Genomic DNA, 26,121 nt, shown 5'->3' on the forward strand with positions numbered 1-26,121 from the left:
GGCTGGGGCTTATTTTATCGAGGTGAGGGAGCTTAGCCAACCTTGAAGTCTGCATGGCTTGGGGGTGATGCTTTCTGCTGATACCTTGACTTTATGGGTCAGCTAAGATGAGAAGTGATCAGAGTTTGGTCTTTGATGTTGCTCTGAGCTGGAGTAGAATCACCCATAAAAAGCAGGCTGGGGGCTTGTAGCAGGGTCTTCCAGTTATGTGTAGATCCTGCACTGTAGTGGGGGGTGGTGGAGAATGCCAGTACTAGGGCTGTCATATGGAAAAGAGGGGTGGTCTTCTGTACGTAGAGGAGATGGACAGAAGAGGGAATTTTTTCAGCAGGTGCAACTTGTCATGTAGGGGGCGGAATGTTGCTGAAATTCCCTTTTCTGTACATCTCTTCAAGCTACAGGAGATCTCTCCTCTTTTCCACATAGCAGCCCTATACCCTTCATCTCAACTAATTTTGAAGTAATAAAGTTGCAGTCCATGCAGGGGCATAGCTAGGGGAGAGGGGGCCCGTGTTCATCCCTCTCTCTGGTGGCCCCCCAGAGTGTGGGAGACAATGAAGAAAATAGAGAGGGATGGAGCTGGAGGGCCCTCAGGATGTGGGGGCCCGTGTTCTTTGAACCCTTTTGCTCAATTATAGCTACGCCCCTGAGTCCATCTTATCCAATGCATTGCCTCATGTCTTCATTACTGTGCATCCGGTGAGGTGGTGAAAGCAGTAACAAGGGCCCTCTGCTGACTACCCCACACTGTGAAAGGAATTTTCCCTAGGACAGCGTTTGTGGCATCTTTGGACCTCCTTCCACTGAAAAGTCCTTTTTGTGTTTGCAGGGGAGAAACAATGCCACAATTAAATGCAATCAGACACCCCAGAGCCTAGATGGGTTTCTTGTCCCTATCCCATTTTCCAGAGCATAAGGAATTAGAACTTCATTTAATGTACCAAACTCCAGTCTTCAAGCCCACAATTTCTTCCATCGCTGCCTATTTTTAAATTTCATTAGACTGTTGAGACTAATAGCTAATGACAGGTATAAAGTACAAAAAGATTAACAGATAATCATTTAGGAGTTAGTGCCCTTCACTTTGTTTTGGGATTATGAGAGACTAGATCATAAATTTCATGAGACAATGCAGTCCTGTAAACCTCAGAGATTAATACGGAGATTTACAGTGAAAGGCCTCAAAAGTATTAAAATGGCATTTATGCTGGTTAAAGAACAGATGTATTCTAGGGGAGAAAGGCATAGTGCTGTTCTTGCTATTATGCAGTATAAATGCAAAACTAAGACTGTGTTTTAGTGATTAGAACAGAGATAGTTTTTAATGCTTTTTCCTGGTTCAGAATCCAAAGTGCAGAAAAGAAATGTTGCATTCATCGAAAAGTATGGCAATCACACAGAATGCCATGTGCAGCTGCCAACATGCATGCCGGTGGAATGACCCCAACTACCATCCATATGCACACGTGAAAGCAGCTTAAATTAAAAGTAAAAGATACAGAATAAAAGTAAGTCATTAGATTACTTCATGAAAGATTTAAGTCCTGGCTGTCTAAATCAGGGCATCTTAACTTCTTTCCTTTTTTTTGCACCAACAGAGCCTTCACCCCCCCACCCCCAGCAAGATCCTCAAATATTACCCATGGATGCCCAGCCAATTGATATATTTTTAAACAGAGCCACACAAAAGATTCTTAAGTATTACCTATGGAACCCCCTGCCCATTCACAGATCTATTATATATTTTGAAGACCATGGTGTATGCATGTTCAGAGGCCAATGAGTTTTGGAGCTGCCCTGCTGTGCGGGTTGCTGGGTAGTGCACCGCTGCTTGCCACACCTTGCAGGTGCAGCAGTAACATCAGTAAGCACTATCTAGTTTAGTTTTAAAGGTACCTCCTGCTGCCCCCCACCCCCGGCACCCTCACCAGCCGTCCTGAATATAACTGTGGCCACATTTGAAGTAAATGAAAAAGTGAAACTGGAGGTTGCCAGACCCATGGTTAATTTTTCTAACCGTGAATTGCATCACAGATGTTTGTCCAACCGCGATCTGGCAACTTCTGATTTCAAGGCAGGGCAGCCCCTCCCTCTTCCTGGTCCACCAAGGCCGCATCTGAGCAAGCTACGTAGCATTCGCATTGCCAGATTGTGGGCAAGGCGTCAGCACACAAAAAAGAAAACAAAACCCTATTAGGATTCAACAAGACGTCAATGCATCAAGAGAGAATCCAAATATTGTGCACTAATATTTTAATATATTAGTCATAAAACCATGCGTCAGCACGTCACTAGAGTGGCAGCCATTGGCCACAATTTCCAAGGGGGCGTGCCAAGTGCGATTGTGCCTTTTTGGAATGGTCCACCCAACCTCGGCAGGAAAAGGACATTTAAATTCCTTTAAACTGCCCAGGGACATTTTGTATAGGGCAGAATATAACTGCACTAAATACACACACACACACACACACACACACACACACACACGGGCATAACTATAATAGGGCATGGGGAGACAGATGTCTGGGGGCCAACTGCCTTGGGGGGTGCACCAGAGGCAAGTCACATGACTGACTTCCCCAGCTGTGCACCCACCCGGGCTTCCTTCAATTGTATTCATCCTCCAAAATTGATGTGAGTGTTAAGACCTGGAGCTACCAGAACAGCATGTCTTTCTCTAGTACCATTAAATGACTTGCATCGTCCACAATTTACAAAATCGTTTTGCTACACCCTATACATACATGCATATCATGCTGTGCCAGCTCTTCTGCCAGTGATTGCACCACTGCCCTCCTAAGAGCCCCCAAACAAAACTGTCTTGCACAAGCACAATTTCTGGGGGGAGGTGTCTTGGAGGGCACCATTTCCCTTACTCAATAAAGGGAACGGAACATGATGACTTCCTAGGAGGGCTGGTCTTGTGGTAGCAAGAATGAATTGCCCCACTTGCTAAGCAGGGCCCACCCTGGTTTGCATTTGAATGAGAGGCTACATGTGAGCACTGCAAGGTATTCCCCTTAGGGGATGGGGCCACTCTGGGAAGAGCACCTGCTTGCTTACATGCAAAAGGTTCCAGGTTCCCTCCTGGCACCTCCATGATAGGGCCAAGAGAGACTCCTGCCCACAACCTTGGAGAAGCCACTGCCAGTCTTTGTAGACAATACTGATCTAGATAGACCAATAGACTGACTCAGTATAAGGCAGCTTACTATGTTCCTATGATTTGTATACAAGGGAGGGCAAAGGATCCTGGGGTCTGGCCCACAGAGACGAAGGATGCTCTTTTGAGGGCTCACCCAGGCAAAGTAGTCCATGCAGACCAAACCACATTCCTGCCCCCACGGTAGCTTGCCGCCAGTGGACTAGCACTCTCATGAAAGGGCCGCTCTACTTGAGAGGACATTAGGCTCAAAAACCTTTGGTCTCCCATCAGCCTGCACACTCATGTGTTGCGCTAACCCAACAAAGGGGGTCCAGCTTGTGTGGGACCCTCACTCTCTCTTGTTAACGATAGCACTTTTGCACAGAGCTTTTGCCACTTCTCCCTTGGAAGTCTTCCACGCACCCAAAGGAGATTTTGACACTCCATGTGTCAGAGCACAGCCATGTGTGCAGACGGGGGAAACACCAGGTGTGGGGATGGACCTTTTCTCTCATTCAAATTTCCTGGGTTCAGATCAGGGTTGCACCATATGCAGATATACTGCCACGGGGAATAGCTGAAAAGGGGAGTCTGGTTTCCAGAGACCCCAGGACAGCAGGGTCACCATTCTGGGCACAAGGTGGACATGTTCAATTGGGTGGACAGGCTGGCAGAGCGCATGCTTTGACACCTTCTTGGTGGCAGTCACCAAGACAGGAAGAGCTGTTGGGGGGTACCCGTCCCTGTGGCTTTCTTATATAGAGCAACCTGGCTGGGCGGCATCTGCCATCCAGCCCCCATGGCCTGACTCTCTCATGAGAGAACAATCCATGGGAGAAGGGGGGTTGTCATCACATATTATCAGCGGTTCTACTCCAAACCCTGTCTCCACAGATGGTTCTTCTCATGAGTTGTGAAGGGGTATCCCCATGGCCTTACGCTCTCATGAGTGAGCAGTCCACTCGGGATCAGCATCCATCCTCATCACATATGACGAATTACTTCTTTCATTGGGGCAATGCTGATCCTCCTGCCTGGCTCTTCTCATAAGTAATCCTAGGCACCACACAGGGCTCAAAAGAGAAGGAGCTGCCCCTCTTTCTCCAACATCATTGTACCAAAAAATAGACTTCAGCCATTCAAGAATCCCTGGTTGGAGATACCTTTTAAACCCCATGCTGGGTATTGCTGCCCTGTCCAGGGGTATAGCTAGGGGAGAGGGGGCCTGTGTTTGCCCCTCTCTCCGGTAGCCCCTCGGAGTGAGGGAGATAATGAAGAAAATAGGGAAGGGTGGAGCTGGGGGCCCCTCAGGAGCTGGGAGCTCTGGGTTCTTTGAACCCATTCGCTCAATTATAGCTTATCCCCAGGCACAACCATATGTTTCCATCCAGGCGCTCTAATGGGGTTGACCTGCCTGTTTTGCCTTCTTGAATAGGTGTGCTTGTGAACATACATCATTGTTGCTTCGTTTCTGGGGAGCAAAACACTTAGTGCCCATCTTGTCACTACTGCTTGCAAGGAGGGGGGAGCAAGGGTCATAGCGGGGAGAGGGAATGCCCCTTTGTGACTTTGCCATTTGACAGGTTGACAAGCTTGGGAAGGGATGTGGTTCTGTCTCTGTTGCTAGACAACTACTTTGTTGGATTGGAGAAGGGGTGGGGGCAGCAAGGAGTGCCACAGGTATGGAGCATGTGCAATCCCATGTAGGTCTTTGCCATTGTCTCTAGTATTGTAGCTCCAGAAAGTGAACAAAACCATAGTTATGGCACCATCCTCATTCAGATGTAACGCCACCACTGCCAAACCTCAGGCTGGGGTGGAAAAAACTTACTACAAACTGAAGGTTCAAACTGGAGTTTGGTGAGGCAGACCTCAGGTTGCTTTTGACACGAAACTGCAGTTGTATGTATCTAGATGTTACAGAGTTCCAACCTCTGCCCCATTTAACTGTGGTTTTGTGTTACGTGCAAATGTGGCCATTGTATATAATCCTCAATATGTGGGTATGGGTGGTGGGGTGGTGGTGGTCCTGCCCTCCATGCATTGATCTGAGCCTCTGCACAAAGGTTAGATATAGATAAGCTGCACACATGTAGGCTTTGTGCACATGATCGGTACCCTAGAAAAATGCAAGGTACAGATTGCATGGAAAGAGCCTATGTATTTACAGCTTATAGGCTTGGATCAATGTAAGATTTGGATCAATGCAAGGAGGTTGGGAGTAATAGCAGCACTGTCGATCCTGCTCCCTGCCATCCACACATTGATTCTACACAGATATGTCATCTGCAGAGGGTAGACAGCAGAGGAAAGTGAAGAAGATGGTGGGTTAATGACTACAAAACTATTTAATTTGGAATATGTATATACTGCTTTTTAGCAAACCAAGTTTTCCAAGCAGTTTACATAGCAAAAGGGGAAAAGGTGGGGGGTTCCCTGTCCGCAATGGGCTCAAAAAATTCACAAGGGAGATAACAGCAGCAGACAGCACTGGAAAAGACACTATGCTGGGATAAATAGAGATAATTGCTATATTCCTGCTAAATACAAAAAAAGATAACCTCTTTAAAAGATGCCATTTTGTCCAGTTAGCAGGGGGAACATTTGGCTGTATATGTCTGTAAAAATATGTCTGTAACTAACTTTGAATGCCTTTACCTGAGTGCGGTCCAAGGAACAGGAAGTTGAAGGAACTCAGGCTTCAAATCCCATCTCTGCTGTGATTGTGCAGGCATCATTAAGTCACAATTTCCCTGTCCTAGTAGTGAAGTGCAATGCTCCCTAAGCGTGTGGGACTTACTTTTTGAGTCAGTGTGCATGGGACTGCAGCCTTAGCGACCTGCTTCACAGGTTTGACTGGGGAGCACAAGCTCAAGAAAAGTATCGAAGCACTTTGCAAAGCAGGAACATTATAGGTGTAATTAGTGGGTCAGTTTCTTATCCTCAGACATTTTCCAGGCAGGGCTAGGCTCAGTATACGAGGGGAGGGGCCATGATAGGTGAGACTTCCAGCTGTCATCTCTAATCACAGGATCCCCCTTCCAAGAGCATCGCAGGAAGCACTACACCTTCTGACATTTACAAAATAGCGACTGAGACCCTGCAGATAAAATAGCATCTCTGCTTCCATGTGTAGTCATCAGAGTGACTACAGAGCTCGAAGGTGGGACTCTTGCTTCTTAACAGGCAATCTTCATAACTTGCTAATTAAACAATAAGTATAATGAAAAACTGTTAATTGCTTAGTTGCATTTTTAATGATCTAATGGAAGTTTTTGATTATAAAGCACTGTTGTGATACGGAGCCTGTAATGACAAGAGGGAAATGAGCCTGATTTACTGCTGCTCTGCTGCAATGTCTTTATTGCCTTCCAAATAAAACAGCCCATCTCCTTACTTTACAACATGCTGTTTACACCATCACTGCCACCACCCACTCTGCTCCAATGTACTGGTGTTGACAGTGCAGGGCAGAGTCTTGAAAGCATGAAGAAGGGGGGCTGATGTGAACTGAATAAATTAACCATCAGGTAAAATGACAGACAATGTACTCTCAATTTACCTCTGTAACTTACGGAAGTTAGTTTTCTGCTTTATTTAAAGTGATAGGAGGACTTTGTTAGTCTCAAACACTGTGTGAAAGTCTGTTTTTCTTTACACATTTCCCTCTAGTCCTTTCCCCAGGCACATTTAGCCAGCATGTGGTACAGTGGATTAAGAGTTGGACTAAAATGGGAGGAGTATAGGGAGGAATGAGTCAGACCACTGGTCCATCTAGCTAGCTTGGATTGTCTATACCAGGGGTTCTCAACGTTGGGTCCCCAGATGTTTTTGGACTTCAACTCCCATAATCCCCAGCCCCAGTGGCCTTTGGTTGGGGATTATGGGAGTTGAAGTCCAATAACATTTGGGGAACCAACGTTGAGAATCCCTGGTCTATACTGACTGTGAGTGGCTCTCCAAGGTTTCAGGCAAGAGTCTTTCCCAGCCCTGCAGCTACTTTAGAATGTTCTCCCCACCAAGATATGGGGCTTGACTTCCTTGTCTGCCTTCAGGAGAAGAGCTGCCTCCTGTTGATTCCCAGTCTCCAGTTGGGAATCAACAGGGGGAGTGTGATCCTGTTGGTCCTCTTCGATCTCCCAGCGGCTTTTGATACCATCAACCATGGTATCCTTCTGGACTGCCTGAGGGGGCAGGGGGTGGGAGGCTATTATATGGTCCCATGGGGCTCCGTTCTATCTCCAGTACCTTTTAATATCTACACAAAACTGCTGCAAGAGATCATCAGAAGATTTGGTGCAGGGTGCTATCAATATGCTGATGACACCCAGATCTATTCCAGAAGATGGCTTAACCTCTTTAAATGCTTGCTTTGAATCAGGAATCAGTAATGGGCTGGATGAGGGAGAACAAACTGAAGCTGAATCCAAACAAGATGAAGGTGCTCATGGGAGGCCAGAACTTAGGAAGTGGTTTAGATCTGTCTGTTCTGAGTGGGGTTATTGTCTGTTCTGAGTGGGATTAGCTGGGCTAAAAGATCAGGTACATAGCTTGGGAGTATTTCTGGACCCAAACCTCTCCCTGATATTGCAGGCTGAGGCAGTGGACAGGAGTCCTTTTTATCAGCTTTGGTTGGTACGCCAGTTACATCCATTTTTCAAGAAAATTTTTATCTTAAAATAGTGGTACATATGCTGCTAACATCCAGGCTTGACTACTGCAAAAAACTCTATGTTGGGCTGCCTTTGTATGTAGTTCAGAAACTGCCTGGTAGCCAGGTTGGTCTCCAGGATCACCCGTAGAGATCACAGTAGTCCTATTTTAAATGAACTGCACTGGCTGCCAATTAGTTTCTGGGCAAAATACAAAGTGCTGTTTATTACCTATAAAGACCAGAATGGCTTGGGTCCAGGGTATTTAAGAGAGCGCCTTCTTCTTCATGAAACCCGCTGCCTTTTAAGATTGTGGGAGGTCCAGTTGTGGCTGCCACCAGCTTGCTTGGTGGCGACCCAAAACTGGGCCTTCTCTAGGGTTATCCCAAGGCTCTGGGACACACTCCCAAATGAAATCAGAATCTTCCCATCTCTGGTTGTTTTTAAACAACTTTTGAAAACACACCTGTTTCCTCAGGCTTTTTGTTTATGATGTTTTAAAGTTTTAAAGTTTTATTTATAGTAAATTTAATCTGTTTTATATCATTTTTAGGTTTTAGCTACTGTTTGTTTACATTGTAAACTGCCCTGAGATTTTATGTGCGGTGGTATATACATGTGTTAAATAAATTAAAATAAAATAAAATGACCACTACTAAACCATTGAGTGGTTGAGAATGGGATGAGGGGTGAGTAGCTCTCTCTTGATTATCACTGATTAGTGACTAGACAGAAGAGGGGTGGACAGTGTCTCCTGCCTCATAAGCTTTCTCTTTCATTGCCAAAAGCTCTTGAGGAGGTAGAGCTGTGGGCTTCTGGACTCTTGTTTTTCTGCTTGGCCTAACAACTCTCCCAAATGCTGAATTAGTGGTCTTCTCCTATCCCACCTGGCAGATGACCCAAAGTAATAGTCGAAAAAGCAATAACCTCAGTTTTTGTCTTTGGTGGGCTCTACCAGAGTATACATGGTTACAGTGGCTGACATACCATGCAGAGAACCATAGATGGATGACAGAGGTGCACATGCTGCTAAAAGCACTCAAAAGCATGCCCACATTGCTGCAGAGGCAAGGCTTTATTCATGCCTACTAAATATTGCACAACAGCAGTTGCAGTTGCACCCACACGATCTGTGCTGCTACCAGCAGTGTGGAGTTCTGGAGGCTGGGAAAATGCAGCCTGGCCTCCAGATATTCCTAAAAGCACTGTGTGAGGAGTGTGGTGCATTGAGGGATTTCCTCTCAAGCCAGGTGCTCTAGGCGCTCGGTTCTGTGTCTGTTCGGGCTGCTTGTAGCCCGAGTAGACACATGACTGGTAGGGGTCCATACACACCAGGGAGGTGGGAGTCGCTTTAAGGTGCGGGGAGGGTGTCCTTATCTCCCCTGCTGTGCTTCCCCCTCTGGCACTGCTTCAAAAACCGCTGGCGCAGGGCAGCTGTATACTCTTGCTGTCCCGATCAGTGTAAAATTGAAAGTGGTGGACGCTCATGCCACTTTTGTCACTGTGGTGGACACCCTCCCCGTGCCTTAAAGCAACCCCCCCCCCATTCGAACCAGTTCGGATGTGGGGCTTCTGAACTGGTTCAGCATACTAGGAACAGAACGCCAAACCTGTTTGTGCACATCCCTAATGACTGGGGACTTGAGTAAAAGGGTGTGCTTGCACTCTTTAAGCCAGGTAAAAGTCTGGGTAAAAATCTTGGGTTATTTGGGGAAGCAGCGCTAGGAACTGCTTTGATGCCAGCGCTTCACATGAGTAGCCCTATCCAGGTAGGGCTCACTGTGTCTCGCAGCAATATGTGTGCCCCTTTCCTTGATCTATGGTTCCCTTTGTGGCATGTCTGTCAGTGCCAACAGGCTGGTGAGCCTTGCCCCCATACTGGCATGCTTCTTAACCGCACACTCCTGCTCTCCACATGCATAGCAACTGTCAGACAAATATTGTACTCTGGAAAGATCCCCCCTGTGTTTGAAAATGCTGAGCACCTAACGTTTTGTATCACAGGGGAGGTCTCTCCCTGAGTACAATATTTTTCTCTTCAAACAATGTATGGCCATGTTCAGATGTAATGCGGAACTGCGGGTCCAATGGGCCTGCGGTTCCGCTCCCTGCTCCCCCCACTCTCTCATCCACCTTTGGATGACAGGGAGAGCTGCCTCTCTGCAGTCAGTGCTATACTGCATATATATCCATACTTGTAAGAATAATTAGCAATTCAAGATAAAACAAATTTACCAGAAAAATAGCAAAGAAAAGATGAAAAAGTCAACAAACAACTAGGGATGTGCATGAAGCGATTTCTGCACATCTGGCGGGGGGGCTTTAAAAGGAGAAAGTCAGGTTTTACCTGCCCCTGCGTCACTCCTCCACCCCACCCCACCCCACCCCACTACCCCACCACAGTACTATTGGTACTAGAGAGCCGCCCTGTCTGTTCTGAGCAGCCACACTGCATGCGGCTGCTTCCTGCTTGGGTGCAGGAAGTTCCCTATTCCCAGCAGTGTACGGGTGTCATCGGCACGTAAATGGCATCTGAGCCAGCGCGGAACACACAGTGTGGTTGTTTAGTACCGATAGTATCGTGGTGGGGCGGTGGAGGAGTGATGGGGTGGTAAGTAAGACCTGCCTTCCTCCTTTGAAGGCACCTGCTCGCCCCCTGCTAAAACTATTAGGCTGGGGTAGCTTGAAGCATCTCAGCGCCTTGACTTAGAGGCACTGAAACGCTTCGTGCACATCCCTACAAACAACCACTGAGCAGCAGATCAATTAAAACAAGCTTGCTAGAAAAGTAGTAATGAAAATGATAGTGGAACACTGACAGAGATGGAGGCAAATAAACATCCCAAGGCAGGGAGTTACAAACTAGAACCTGATTTTTCTGTATGAGGATTCATGATTAAGTCATGTTAAGGTTGGAGAATATACATATCCCAAAGTAAGTCTCTTTTAATGCCATAGTCATCATTGCATGGAAAGTGTTCAGTACCATCATTAACAAAGCAAACTGATGTTCACAAAGCAGGAAATTTACTGGGTGACCCTGAAGATCGCCTTAATACTCCTGTTCTTCCTAAAATTTGCTAATTAATACACCTAAAGTTTGCAGTTCCATCCCTTTTCCCATTCATTTTCTGAGGAAGTTAGTGCTGAACAGAAAGCCCCAAATTCAATCAATTCAGCTTTAAACCATTTGATCAAAGGACATGGAACCAACAATTGAATGGCATATCTTTGAGTGTGTTGGGATCTTTCTTCCTCACACAAGATTCACGGCTGGGTCTCACAATCCTGTCTCCATTTCCATCTTTGATTAGAATTACTCTTGGTTCCATATTTTCAGACCTTGACATGCTGTGGCTAGTTGAGGTGAGATGAAGATATCTGTCAATTTGAAAACGTCTCTGGCTGTGTTTCAACAATAGCAATTTAAAATTATGCATTAAGCTCAACATCTGAATTTGTCACTCCTCTCATTATAGCCTGTTGGCTATGTAAGCCAAAATAGCCCTTGCCCCCTTTCTGCTCCTGATCGTGAGCATGGCATTCTATTAGCTGGCAAATATAGTTACCACTTGTGGTCTGCCATGAAATATTCATTGGCTGCTCTGTACAAAAAAATATTGGCTGTTAACTAGTTGAGAATATATGAGAAAACAGCCAAAGGAATTACAATTGATTTTCTAGTCTTATCGGTGAAAGCATGTACTGTATTATTAATATAACACACTTGGTGCAGTTATATCAAGTGGGGATTCAAACAGTGATAAACACTGAAGTTTCTGCATTTATTCCCAGCTTCACATTTTCTGAACATTTCCCCCCACTATGTTAAATATAAGGTAAATTAAGTTTTAGAAACTGAACGTAAGAACAGCCCTGCTATCTAGTCCAGCATACTGTTTCACACAGTGGACCACCAGATGCCTCTGAGAGGCCCACAGGTAAAAGATGAGGGCACTGGAGTTCCCTGGGGTGCAAATACTAACAATGATTTTTAGTGACAGGCAGTTCTTCCATCCCTGGTCTTCACTGAAGTGTGTGTTGCTACAAAGCCTCTTCCAGAAGCTCCATAATGTAATCTAGGCCTCAGATTTGGCCTAGTGTGGATTGGCACACCAAGCCTTCCCCAGAGCCTGCAATGTTTTAAGGCATTTTACACCTTGGGTAAGCCTTGCCCTGTGCAATCAACCAATAGTTTGTTTGTTTCATGTATATCCCACTCTTCCTCTACAAGGCCTAGAGCCATATGCATGGTTATTCTTATCCTTACAACAACCCTGTGAGGTCACTTAGCTTGAGAGATAAGTGACTGGCCCAGAGTTTCATAGCTGAATGGGGATTTGAACTTGGGTCTCCCCAATCCTAGTCCAAGACTCTAACCACTACACCATGCTGGCTCCCCTGAATCACAGAGAGTATTAGAGTTTTCCTGTTTGAGGCAGGCCTTTCCTCAGTATCAGGGTCTCCTTGTGTGGTTATTTATTGGTCTCGCTACTCAGCTTCTTTGTCCTCTGGTGTTTTCCTAGACTTCTGGCTAGTGGTTCACCCTATCTGATTTCTGACTGTCTGCTTGGCTTGACCTGTGGTATGTTCTTGACTCTGGCTATTGGCTCATCCCCTGATTCCCTGTGGGTTGCCTGGCTCTCCTTGTCCCAACTTTGAGCCTTGTGCTAACTAGCTAGCACTGCTGCCGCCCCTTAGAGACATATTTTTATTTTGCACAGAGGACTTCTGGGAGAAGAAGGAGAGATGGTAAAAACAACTGCCACCTCTGCTCTTCAGAAGTCGGGTGCTTCTTTTGTTTGCACGCACACAGCTTTAGTCAGGATATAGTCCTCTGGATTCAGACAAAAAGCTGAATCCAGAGGAATGTAATTTCAGGTTAGATAATGCACAGAGAGTACAACCCCTTCCCAGTCCCTGTGACGTTAACAGTTGGCTTTTGTCCTAAGACATTTTGCCTACGATTTGTTTTTAACATTTTCGTATTATAGCTCTCTCTCATTAGCCATGATATATCCGCAAGCTGGCTGCCAAAGGTTAACTGTGACATGCAAGAGTCTCTTAGCATTACAAACCCCTCTGCTGCACCCATTTGTATTCATTTCAGTGGCTATTGCAGGCTCCATGAGCTGGTTTAACAAGTCTCTGAAGATCTCTTTTACTTACAGAGCACAAGTAAAATGTGCAAAAGGAGCAATTACAGCTCCTTCCTCCTTCCCTCTCTCCCTGTGCATCTGATTCAGACACCAGCATGGCTGGGCCTGCAAGATCAATTGTCTGAAAAGGGCTCTTGCTATTTGTGCATTCAGCTGTGCTTTCTTAGTCGGTTGTCTCACTGCACAGCTGCCTCCTTGCATGCCAGATAACCTAATAATAGACTATAGGAGCCTGAGGATCATAACTCTTTGAGTTTATTTTTAGAGATAATCTTGCCCCAGGGTGTGCTATTTGGACATGGCCTCTACCTGAACACCGACACCTTTGAATCTGCAGCTGTTCTCCGTTCTGGCATCATGACACCCATCCCAACCCATCCCCGGCCTCTAGTTTACTTGCTTTCATGCCTATCCCCTGCTAACTGAGCAAAGAGGCACCTTTTTAAAGTGGTGATTCTCTTGTATTTAGTGGGCGTGGGGGTGGGGAGCAAGTGGCCCTATCCATCCCCAGCACAGCATCCCTCCCATGGCTGCTGCTGTTGTCTATCTTATGTTTCTTTTTAAAGATTGTGAGCCCTTTGAGGACAGGGAAACATCTTATTTATTCTTTATTTTTCTATGTAAACTGCTTTGGGAACTTTGGTTGAAAAGCTGTATATAATTATATTATATAAATATCTGTCATGTCTCTATTCATATACCCTACAGTTATTGGGGGGAAGAAAGCAACAAAGAGGGAGTGCAGGAGGGGCCAAGCGTGCAGCCATGCCACAAAGAGGCGGGGGTTGGATGGGCCCAAATGGTAAGGACAAGAATTATGTCCCGTCATCACAGTGCTGTTAAAATTACCTCTGTGTGTCTCTGGAATACAAGATGGCAGCTCTGTTCAAGGAACATGTCAGTGCTCCATCTCAGTATTGACCTATCTCCAGGAAATGAATTGCAGAGGAGCAGTGGCAAGGGTGCAGCCATCCTTTCAATCAAGTTCAGCCTGGCTGGGTGTGATATTAGAAGCAGCAGGGAATATAGCAGGACTATATAGACTAGAATATAGTAGGGATGGAGAAGACTGGAAGGTCGGCTGGAGGGAATTGGAATGCCTGCGTGTGTGGGATTTCTGACTGGGGTGTGCACGGAACCGGCTGGCCCAGTTCAATTCGATTTTGGCCACCGCCGCACGTGCGTAAATGGCCTCCGCAAGACCTGGCATAGCCCACGGCCTCTCAGAGGCCATTTGCGCATGCATGGAGGCCATTTTGCTTTTTCCAAAAATGGCTGCCACGCGCAGTTACAGAGGCCCAAACGGGCCGAAAATAGTCCCTTTACCAGGCCGTGGCAGTGATTTCAGAGGCTAGCAGGGGAAGGGGGAAACCTTCGTGGGGACACCCACCCACCCACGGCCTACAGGAAGCCCCCCGATGGGGCTACAGGTTTTTTTTTTTTTAATTACATTTTTAAAAAAAGATTACATTTTAAAAAAATAAAATAAAATTCACGGACTTGCCCAGACGGAACTGGTGGTGGTGGTGGTGGGTTCGGTTTGATCCCAAACCCTCGAACCTCTGGACCGAACCCCCTAACCTCTGGACCGGTCCGCACATCTCTATTTCTGACTATTGCCCATCCTAGCTTAGTTCATACCATGCACCAAGTTGGCTTCTTGGAGCTGCAGCCACCTGGTGATAGTGGAGATTTCTGCTCCTCTCCTCACCAACAGAAGGGGAGGAGTGGCACGTGGCTGGCAGCAAAGGAAGAGGAGTTGCTGCTGCCAGCCACCTGTTCACCTGCCCTCTCCCAGAGGAAGAGGCCAAGCAAGTATCTGTAACTGTGCATTTCTTCAAGGCTTGTGTACCTGGCGAACAGTGCCATTTGCTGCTGAAGAACTCTAAAATCAATCAATCAAGAATTTATTATGATTTTAGATCCAGTACAAATATCAATACAAAGTAAGAGGAGAACTCTAAAATAAACAAAATAAATGAACCTGCCACTAGCAATCCAGTAACCAGTGCTGGACTATGAAGAAGAGTAAAAATAAATAAATATTTATATTTATAAATGTATATACCACTTTTTACCCAAGAAAGACTTTCAAAGCAGTATCAAATAAAATGAAACTAAAAACAGCAATAAAACAATTGACTTAAGTCCAATTCAAAAACCCAAATCAACAGGAAACAGCAACGGCATATGAACTAGCAACCAAAAGCACACTGAAACAAAATTGTCTTAGCTTGCTTATAGAACAGCTGAAGGGATGGAGCCAAATGCACCCTCCATTAAAGGATATCCCATAGTTCCAGAACATCAGCTTAGAAGGTCCTGGTTTTATGGAGGAGGGCAATCTGACTTCTGAGTATGATAGAACCTCCTCAGAGGTTCAAACTACAGGGAGGCTCCTATAGGAGTTGGCACTTTCTGAGTTACCCAAAGCCTAGACTGTTTGGGGCAGAGGTGTCCAATGGTGGGTCTCCAGCTGTTTTAGGCCTACATCTCCCATCATTCCTAGCTACTGACCACTGTGACTGGGGGTGATGGGAGTTTTAGACCAAAACAACTGGAGGGTTGTCATGGGATACCGCTCCTGGTTTTGGACTTTGTAGATCAAGCTAGCACCTTGAATTGGTCCCATCCAGAAAAGCACTGGTAACAAATGTAAAGTATTTTACCACAGGTGTAAGTATGCCAGTTCACACATGACACTGATTGGGTGCTGACATTCTGTGCCAGTTGTAATTTTGGAACCAGCTTCATAAGCAGTCCATGCAGAGCATGTTAGGAACATAGGAACATAGGAAGCTGCCATATACTGAGTCAGACCATTGGTCTATCTAGCTCAATATTGCCTTCACAGACTGGCAACGGCTTCTCCAAGGTTACAGGCAGGAATCTCTCTCAGCCCTATCTTGGAGAAGCCAGGGAGGGAACTTGAAACCTTCTGCTCTTCCAAGCGTGGCTCCATCCCCTGAGGGGAATCTCTTACAGTGCTCACACATCAAGTCTCCCATTCATATGCAACCAGGGCAGACCCTGCTTAGCTATGGGGACAAGTCATGCTTGCTACCACAAGACCAGCTCTCCTCTCCTGTTTAGATTAGATTAGAAATATCTAATCTAGGATCACTAAGACATGAATGACAGTGGCCAGGTCTTTACCCTCCAGCAGAGAATATGCCAGCTGAACCTGATAAACAACATGATGGGCCATAGCTGTCACCTGAGAATCAGGAGTAAAGGCAGTCCAGAGACATGACCAAGGTCTGCACCTCATCTTTCAGGCAGACTTATCTAAAACAGGTCTTTTGTCTTCCAACCAGTATTACTACTAATTACAGGGTGCAATCATTTGCACATTTACCTAGAAGAAAGCCCCATTGAATGCATAGTGGGACTGACCCCTACTAAGTGGGCAAAGAGGTTCCTTTTAAAGTGGTGGCTCTTTTATACCGAGCAGAGGAAAAGCAACGGTCCCTATTCAGTGCAACATAACATCTTTCCCAGTTATTGTTGCTGGTGTCTCCCTTGTTTCTTTTCTTTTTAGGTTGTCAGCCTCTTCCCATTCCTTTTTGCTAAGTACTTCAACTTTTAAAATGTAAGTATAATAATAATAATAATAATAATAATAATAATAATAATAATAATAATAAAAAATGATAAATATATCTTTCAACAGGGGCGTAACTACCATTAGGCAAGGGGAGGCGGCTGCCTGGGGGCCCCCACACCTTGAGGGGCCCCCTAGAGGCAAGTCACATGTGAAGTGAGTGTGTATGTATCAGCGAGAGGCCCATTTTAAAATTTTGTCTCTGGGCCCACTCCAGCCTCGTTATGCCCCTGTCTTTCAAAATCATATTATACATGGATCAACACATGGTTTTCACTGTGCACCCTCCTTCCATGCTCCAGCTTCCTGTATACTGTCTGATATGTTGAATTATATAGAATTGAGAGAAGGATATAGTATTACAGTCACCTCACATCTGTAATTCAGGATCATAATGTGTATGAAAATTACATTTTCCAACATGAACCAGAACTGAAGCCATCAAATAATTTGGGTGTGCTGAACTGGTTACCAAATCATTATTATTTTGAACAGGAACAACATCAGTGAGAGCTAAATTATGTTGGGAAAGGAAAGATTGTGCCGTCAAGTCAGTGTCAACTCCTGGCAACCACAGAGCCATGTGGTTTTCTTGGTAGAATACAGGAGGGGTTTACCATTGCCATCTTCCGTGCAGCATGAGATGATGCCTTTCAGCACCTTCCTATATTGCTGCTGCCCAAATTAAGAGTTTCCTATATTCTGGGAAACACACCAGCGGGGATTTGAACCAACAGCCTCCTGCTCTCTAGGCAGGATGTTCCCCACTGTGCCATTAGGTGGCTCAACTTATGTTAGACCAATGCCAAATTAGACATGTCAAATTAAACACACAGAGAATAGTTTGACCCTTTTCTGCTCTCATGACTTCCATGGCCTTTATAACATTTAATTGCCTGCTCCCAGGTTAGGTGAACAAGCAGTGAACCTCGGATTCCCCAGAAACTAATTTTGTGAAACCATAGTCCTCACTTTAGTTTGTGGATTTGGTGCTGTTAAGTATGAGGAGCTATTAAGGTTGTTCATGCAAGCAGCCCTGCCAGGCTTGCACAGCACTACCCAGGTAGGGCTGCTCATGTAGGGCACCAGGATCAGTCCCGATCATGGTGCTCTTCAACCAGGTAGCCCAGGTTTTTTACTCAGATAAAACTGAGGTAGAAGGGCAGGTGCGCTTCTACCTATGGATGCTTTAGCCTGCAGCCCGGGTGTAAAGAGTACCTGACAGTGGGGGAATCCCCCAATGCATTGCGCTCATTGTGGGATGCATTGTGGGATGCTGGAGAACTTCCTCCTCCAGATCCCTGCCCTGTTGCTTGCTGCCCTGGCACTCATGTGGGTACGTGAGTGGCAGAGGGACAGGGACCAGCAAGATTGTCTGCCAGGAGGCAGGTAGGAGCCTGTCTGCCCACCAACCCTCCTCAGGAGCAAGTATAATGGTTGTGTAAAGGTAAAGTGTGCCGTCAAGTCGGTACATGAGCTTATTATGTAGGCTGTAAGGAAATGCCACCATATCAAGCAAGGGGTACTATGTCACTGAGATATGGGTTCTAGGGCCAGTTTAGCCTAGTGGCTCCTTTGCATTGCAATTTTCTATAATCAGCTTGCTAAACACAGCTTGCTCACCAGGTAGCAAGTAGTGTGAAGTGGCAGGAGTGTCTTCGCAGCAACTTCCTCCAATCTCAAGAAAATTCAAGGTTGAGACACGAAATTTATCAGTAAGAAGAAAGACTAGACAGCTTCTGTCAGAGACAAGACCTGAGGGGATTAAGAGCTTGAGTCCAGGAATCCCCAGAGCATGGAACATTCATTAGTGAGATTTGGGATAAGACTCCCTGCCTCCCTCTCTGTTACTATAACATTTAGGTGGACAATTGTAAGATCTTTCAGGGACTGGTGAATCAGTTGGTGATGCTCTCTGTATTATCAAGAGGGAAACGTGTGAGAGAGTTAGATAAGGCCCCCAAGCAGGGAGCACCTTCCCATTTTTCATTGCCTCCTCAATTACTCTGCTCGCTGCAGCGTGGCCCTCTGGGCATCTCCTGTTCCTCTGGCTACTGTACTGTAGATGTGCAAGGGGTTAATGAAGCTTTTGATCTGACCAGCAAGCAAAACATTAGTTGAAGGCTCACTGAAGCATCACTACTTTGTCTCAGCCAAAGAGCACAAGGATTATTTCTCTTCTCCGTGCAGAGCAGGAGCTTTGCTGGGCTTTCAGTGCTGCATTTTGCAGTCCTGACTTTGAGTCTTAAAGAGTTTGTTTGTAGCTGTGATGAAAAACAAGAGGGAAGGAATGATACACAGCACTCACAAACAATATTTCCTCTCTATCTTCAGTTTTTCTGAAGAATGTGCAGCATTTTGGTCAGACCTTTTATACATGTATTTGCTCCTGCCAGCCCTTCCACCACCAAAAAAATTTCAGGTTGTTTTGTTGTTCATTATGAAGAATAGTGAACTGCCAAGACCACATAATGTCCTGAGAGGAGAGATGCCTAGCAACATTCAGCACTTGATTTATGGATGCAGCTTAACTTACTTCAACTCGTGTCAGAACAGGCCAAAGAGATAAGCATCCATCTATCTATAGAAGTTAAAGGATAATTATATGAAAGTGTTACATTTTAAGAGAAACAAAGACAGACCTGCGGGAAGCACATTTTAACAGCGTGATTTAGCAAAGCCCAATCAACCCCCTTGTGGGAGGACAATTAACAGAATTAAAAGTTGGAATTTTAATTATCATACAAATTAGGGGGAAATTAATCATCTCATATTTTATGACCACTGTGCTCTCAGCCTTGCCAGTTGAGGTTTTATGGCAAATCTTTGATTAATTGAGATGCAGCATGAAAGCATAAAATCCTAACCCGGGTAGCATTTTAATGCTTAACCCTCTCTTTCATTCGCATTGCCAAGGTTAGCAGTAGAAAGAAGGAAAAAGTGGAAGCTCTTTCTTCAGGTTACATCCCCACCCAATGCTTCCTTTGTAGCCTTAAATGTTATCTAGCAATCACACTTCCTTTTAAAACCAAAACAACAACCTGGCTCCACATGCAGAGCTTTCATTTACAACAGCTTACGGAATCAGCACTGAGCTAGGCAAAGAGGGCAACTGATGGAGCTTCATCAGCAGATTGTCAGCATTGCTGAATGAAATAAATTGTGGGTACCAATATGAGTAGAATAGGTGGCTGTGTATCACTTGAAGCCTTGCCCAGGGCAGTGCACTGCCATGGAGAAGATGAAGGAAAGATGGAGTGCCGCCATTGTCTACTGTATAAGACCAAAGAAAATAATGTCTTGGATGCCAGTGTTGAGGACTGCTCAAAATGTAAACTTGCTAATTATGTAAACCTGCTAATGATTGACAGGGAAGCTCTTCTCATGATCAGTGAGAAGAGCTTCTGGCTTTGCCTGCTCTCCCTGCTAGACGAGCAACATCCAAACCCTGGGCAGCTGGATTGGCCACACACACAACTGCCGGCTCCGTCATGGCGCCGGTGGAGGCTGGGGATCAGGGGCCAGGAAGTTCCAGGATGCTCCGCACGAGTGCGTGGGGCATTCTGGAGAGACACCCGAGGTCGGAGGCTGGCTGAAGCCTCCCGGTTGGGGGTCTGCTTGTGTGTCTCTGTGCACTGTGGTGGCACACGAGCAAAAAAAAAAAATGAGGTTAACGGAGCTCTCGCTCATTTAAGGGCAAGGGGCATTAGGTGGGCTAACTGCCTTGGAGCCACCAGGCTCACCCGCGAACCCTGTGGTTTCGATGATCAGTAGAAAGTGAGCTGGGTTCTCTTAGCCAACTTTCTACTGATCATGCAAATAGCTTCAGGCAGTTACCAGCCTACTTCCAACTTCAACTTTATTTGAGGAAAGTTGTTGATTTAGCGTGCCTTTGCCTACTGATCTATAGAATCAATGGCACTCTTTTTATGCAAATTGACTTTTTGATACAACATTAATCATACCATGTTGGAAACACATCTGTGAGAGATTCATGGAACTGCTTGTGAATAGCTCTGTTCTGTCTTCTCAGGGAGGGGTGTGCATGAACCCCAAAACGTGGTTCAGTTCAAAATCAAATTTAATTCAAACCAAACCGTGTTCCCCAAACTGTTTCAATCCAACTGACAGGCCAGTCCGGTCCATTCAATTGAACTTGGTTCAGGCAACAATCTGGTGAGGATACCCCTTCACAAGTAAAGGGGTGGGGGAGTGGTGAGAAAGGTTGTTTAAGGCTCTTACCTGGCTCACTGCTGCTCTCCACTCACTGCCACTCGCTGCCCCATCCCCAGCCAAATTGCTGGCCAGATCACTGTTTAAACACAGGCCTCCTGTGTGGTGGCGACATGGTTCCAGCCTCCGCAGATGTGTGGAGTAGGGATGTGTGTTTCGTTTCGGATACAAAACGTTTTGTGCACAAAACAAAACACCCAATGCTCAAAACAGAAAATTTTGTAGCCAAAACAAAACATCCCTGTTTCGGATACAAAACGTTTTGTTGTTTCGGCTGTTTTGGAACTCCATTATGCAATCACAGAAAGTCTTTCTCCTTCAGTCTCCATTTTGAGTTTTGACATCTGTTTGAATTTCCAGCCCTTCCAGCCCGCAGATTGGCCAGCGAAAGCATGGGCTGATCTGCTAGCAATTGCCTCCTTATTCCTTTTAAGCAAATTTAAGGGTAAATTTTATCCTCATTGGCCAGTGGGGCAGTGTGCATTTCATTGTTGTTGTTTCACACTGTTGTGTGTAGATCAATTGCATTTTGGGCGGGGCGGGGGATGTGGATGTGCATGACCTTTGGAAATTTGCCTGATTTTTTCCAAAGCTCTACTGTTGTTGAAGCGTGATGTTGATGTTATTTGGGGTGGATTGGGGGCAGAAAGGGGGCTTTAGGGGCAGAAGAGTGGTTCAGGTGGTAGTGCCTGCTGCCACCCAGATTCCAAAGGAATTGGGGAAAGGGCTGATTTTTAAAGAATTTCTGAAGTTGAAATGTCTTTGGTACAGATTCAGGGCAGAAAGGGGGCCTGAGGGGCAAAACAGTGGTTGGGTGGCAGTGCCCCAAGGGGTGCCTGCCACAACCCAGATTCCAAAGGAATAGGGCAAAGGGCTGATTTCTTAGGAATTGTTGAAAGTTTACGCTTCTTTAAGGTCCCCCACCCAAGGGAATAATGGAGGTTTCAGCAGACCCATAACTCCACCTGGGGGGCACTGGGGTGGCTGGGAGTAAGTTGCGGTGTAGTGTACATAGGGTGCCAACCACCCCCATGGGTTGCTAACCCATGGGGTGCTGGGTTCTGTTGTTTCTGAGGTGTTCTGAGTGTAGATTCTCTGGTAGCATATGAGATTTTCAATGACAAACCATGAATCCACTCTCATATGCTACCAGAGAATCTGAATCTACACTCAAAACATCATTCCCTATGGGGAAGAACTTTACTGACATGCAAACTCCATTACATCTTTAAAAATCAGCCTTCTGCCCAATTCCTTTGAAATAATTCTGGCAACTTCCTTGCACCCACTGGGCACTACCACCCACCCTACTCTGCTCTGGGCCACTCCTTCCCCCCCAACATGAAGATATACTTTAGCTAAAACCTCAATTCTTCCCTACAGGAAAAATCCTATACTTCAAAAATTAACCAAAAACCAGCCCTTTGCCGAATTCCTCTGAAATTTGGGTGGTAGTTTCCACCCATTGGGCACTACCACCCCCACCCACTAGTTTTTCCCTGGGGCCATTTTTTAAAATCCAAAACGTTTCGGATTCGGATTTTGCAATTTCAAACAAAGAACAAAATAGGGGTGTTTCGGATTCGGGCCAAAAACAAAACAGGGGGGCGGGAAATGCACAACCCTAGTGTGGAGGCCATTTGCGTGGTTTCCATGCATGCATGGAATCCAGAACCACACTGCCACCATGTGGGTGGCCTGTGTTTAAACAGCAATTTGGCTGGCAATTCGTCTGGGGATGGAGGAGGCGAGGGGTGGGGAATGGAGAGAGGTGGGAAGCCAGGTAAAAGCCCTAAACAACCTTTCTCACTGCTCCCCTGCCACCAGCCTGCTCGCCATTAGATATAGAATCGGTTCACATCAAACTGGGCTTGCTCTAGTTCGATCATGGACTTAACCAGCCCCAGTTTAGTTCGCGATTGAACTGCTGAACTGTCCCGGTTTGATGTGAACCGGTTCTACTTCGAACGGTTAATGCACACCCATACTCTCAGGAAAATCCCAGGGGACAGTCATTGATAATTGCTTATTATCTCTCTAGGACCTCCCTTTTGTGATCCTGTAGAACTCCATCTTGTCCTCACACATGTTCAATGTGTATATGAAGCTGCTGGTTGAAATTGCATGGAGGTGTAACATTAGGTGTCTTCAATATGTTGATAAAAGAGATACATCTGTATTTCATTTTCAGTTTTCATTTGACCCGTATCCCGCTGTCATGGAGGTTTTCCAGTGTCTAGCCATGGCTAGAGATTGAATGAATGAGATCTGATTGAAGCTGAAGTCAGACAGAATTGAGGTAATGATGGTTGAGAGGTCTTGTGACTTGCAGGGGAGATCGTGATGTAGAGTTATTCCTATATGTTTGTATCCAGAGGGAAAGACTGAATAAAAGTTTTAGTCTCAGAGAGACTTCTGTCCAAGTATGATAAACAGCGATAAGAGAGAATATCTTGTTTATAATAAATCCTGACTGGAATGTTTGTTCAATTCTTACCTATTTAAGATGCAGAGTAGATTTTGCTGCAGGAGGCAACAGTATGTTGATATGTGATATGTTAGGAAAGCATCTAAGGAAGACAGTTAAAATTTAATCTCCTATTTGAAGCATCAACAAAGATGTTTTACATGTTGCCTTGTTGAAGATTCTTATCCTGTAGGGTTATAATTTATGAAAAGGCACATTAGAAATCATCAGAAAAAATATTACAGCTTATAGTCAATAGCTAGAGATTCATGTTCAGTTTGACTAATTCTATTTCTTTCAGAAATGCTCTGTTAGCACATGCTGTGGTCTGAATATTTTGGAAACCATCTTCTGGGATATCTTTATTTTCTAGTCCAACTCGGTTTGCATCCATGATCAGTACTGTGCATTTGGCTGGAAACAGCATGCTGTGATGACTCTGCTTGTCAGTGTTTGCTTCAGCCAATCTAGCGCTGCAAATTATCCTTCCTTCCGACTAAAGCATGACTACTCCCTGAATATCTCCATGGTCGGGGGTGGGGGTGGGGGTAGATGGTAAGAAAATAAGAATCTTGCATAATAACTCCTGCTTAGTGCAAAATGTAGTCATTAACCTGTCAAATGCCTTCAGAAGCAAGTTACTTTCCTGACATAGAGTCTGCATGGTAAAGGGATGGAAAATGTACATATATACAGCAAAAAGAACAACTGCCCAAATGTACATGGGCAGTTCATTTGGAAATACCTGGAGCCATCACCCATGCCCATCAGCACTGAGCCACATAGTTGCCACATAGAGACAACTGCATACAAATTGCCCCAGAGGGCCCCCACGTTGAACCAATTTTCTGCTAGTTAGTCATGTGTAAAAGTGGCCTTTAACAGGAAACAGTTTTTCATCTGTGTGATGCAACTTCAAAGCCTCTGATTTTGCTCGTGCCTCCAAATGGTCAGGGCATTCTACAGCCAGATGGTGTGGAATTAAGGATTACTCTGCAGGGCTGACTAGTGACATGGAAGTGATTATTTTAATTAGCCCAAGATCAGATTCTGGATGACAAATGAGCTTAGATCTACTGTCTCAGAACATACGCAATTTATGGTTCAAACAGAGTCTCCTGACCTCAGCAAGAGTTATGCTAAACATAAGGAAAAAATTAGGGCTGTGCTTTGATAAAAACAAAATCAAAGTGGAATGCAGTTTAAACTGGACTATTTAGGTTTCAAATCTGTAATCCAAAAGGTACACTACTAAATTATGAACACCGGGTATATGTTTATATAATACTTACAGTATAATGGGAAGTGGTTAACAGGTTTGTCCCCCAAAGTTTTTTCTTTCAATGTGACTCCAAGAGGGAACGACACCTTGGACATTTTATGTATTTTCAAAAACCTTGTCCATGTTTAGGGAGGAGGAATTCCCCAATTAACCTTCACGCCCTCTCACACTAAGTTACAGGCACGGGCATTGCCTCAGAGGTGGGGAGAAGGGAAGTATATTCACTCCACTCCTTCACTTATCAGTGAGGATAAAGATCTGTGCTCCTTCCTGGGAGCCCACCAGTCCAACAACCCCAGTCTCTGCTGATCGTCTCATCTTCGGCAGCCCATCTTAAATAAAGTCCTACATTTAGGACACTCCTCCCCCACTTCAAGCTTGCTCCTTCTCTCTTGGCCAGGCAAGTGGATCAGCCACCCAGTCTCTGGCCTCCCAAGGGGCCTTTTCCTCCAACTCCACCCCATCGCTAGCATTTCCACACAGGGCTGCAGCTGTGGGGCAGACGTCATCATTGTTCCATCTCCAATGCTCTGCTGCCTCTCGGGCTGCACCAGCCCATCCCCCAGCAGCTGTTGCCCGCCTCTCCGAGCCCTTCCTATCTTCTTGGAGGGAATTGCTGGGGTTGTCCTGGCAACTGGAGCCACCTGCCTCTCTCAGCACATCACCATTTGAACGGGTAAACAACCCTGTTTCACGGAAGAGGGTGGGGAAGCCTGACAAACCTACAAAGGGGCATTCGGACAGTGGTTTTTCCCGTGACATTCTATGGATGTGAAAGCTAGACTTTAAAGAAGCAAGATAGAAAGAGCATTGACACTTTTGAACTTTGGTGCTGGAGGAGACTTTTGAGGATACCATGGACAGCCAGGAAAACAAACAAATGGATCACAGAACAAATCAATCCAGAATTTTCACTCGAGGCACAAATGACCAGGCTCAAACTATCATACTTTGGACACATTGTGAGAAAACCCAGCTCTCTTGAGAAGTCCATAATGCTGGGGAAATTGAAAGAAAGAGAAGAGGATAGTCAGCAGCAAGGTGGATAGACTCGATCACGACAACAATGAATACACCACTGAGAGACTCTAAAGGCCAAGCTGAAGACAGATCATCCTGGAGAGAATCTATCTATGTGGTCGCTAAGAGTCGACACCGACTTGATGCCACTTAATCAATCAATCAATCAATCACTAAGTGATCTCACTATTAGCTCCAATTCAGTACAGAAAGTACCTCTTGCAATAATACTAGGCGGTATATAAAAGTCAACAAACAAACAAACAAACAAACAAACTGAGACCTGCCATGTCTTCATCAGTTCGGCAAAGTAAACTTAAGTTTATTTTTACTCTTCTCCAGTTTGACAAGAGATCTGACCTCATAAAACTAGTCTCAAGAAAGGAAACTAGAGCTTCCAGCAAAAGGAGTACTTGGACGGCATGCTTAGGTTAGTATTTATTTATTTATTTATTTATTTGATTTTTAGACCACTCTTACAAAATAGCTCAGGGTGGTTCACAAACATCAAAGACCCTTTAAAACAATTTAAGAGCACTGGAAGGCCAGGCCAAACAGG

The sequence above is a fragment of the Hemicordylus capensis genome, chromosome 3, assembly GCF_027244095.1.
Source record: "Hemicordylus capensis ecotype Gifberg chromosome 3, rHemCap1.1.pri, whole genome shotgun sequence".
In the NCBI taxonomy this organism is placed as follows: Eukaryota; Metazoa; Chordata; class Lepidosauria; order Squamata; family Cordylidae; genus Hemicordylus; species Hemicordylus capensis.